This window comes from Mus caroli, chromosome 8 (genome assembly GCF_900094665.2).
Source record: "Mus caroli chromosome 8, CAROLI_EIJ_v1.1, whole genome shotgun sequence".
NCBI lineage: Eukaryota > Metazoa > Chordata > Mammalia > Rodentia > Muridae > Mus > Mus caroli.
In genome coordinates, this window is record NC_034577.1 from 15,035,534 (window position 1) to 15,036,344 (window position 811).

Consider the following 811-nt stretch of genomic DNA (forward strand, 5'->3'; position numbering starts at 1 on the left):
TTTGGCAAACAACTTGTTTTTACCTCCTGGACAGTGAGCTTCACCAGAGGTTCCTATTTCTCTGGCTCCAGTGAGCAGCCACAAGGCGTCACCATGAATGTTGGAATCTTCTGGCGGGCTGGATGCTACAGTTGCTGACAGACCACCTCTAGACTCTCTGAGTAGAACAATCTGGGCNGGGGTGGGGAGGGGACCAACTCACATCTCAACCAGTTAAAAAAATACCAATGATACCCCAAATTATAGTGTGCTATATAAGTTTATGAAGCGGGCATTGGGAAGTCTACAAGAACCCTATCAAAGCTGGTATTTGCTTTCTGAACTGACCATTATATAACTTACTATCCATTGTATAATTGAGATATAGTAAAGAATGCTCTAGGTTACCCATGTTTTTAAACATTTTCAGAGCAGACCTAGACCACAGCGTGCTTGCCAATCCACCTAGACTTTAAGATTCGTACCCTCCATTTGCTAGATCACTGAGATGTTGTCCTGAGCCAGCCCCTGGCTGGAATTAGGGCATGGAAATGAGGAGTTAAGCTCCACTGTGTGGAGGGGAGGAGGTTCCCAAGGCCACCGCCCAGGAAGCATGCCTATTTCTGCAGCACTCTAACCTTTAGAGGGTTCAAAAAAAAAAAAAAAAAGAGGCCAGGGAACAGGGTAGCTGGCTGGCTTGTAGGCCAGCCATCCAGAGGGCAATGATGGAGCCCCGGAGGGTCAGATACTTATGTATTGGAGGAGGAGGACCCATGACCCATACCGGACAGCCCACTGGTGCTAGAGCCCTGAAGATTGTGAGGTACTGATA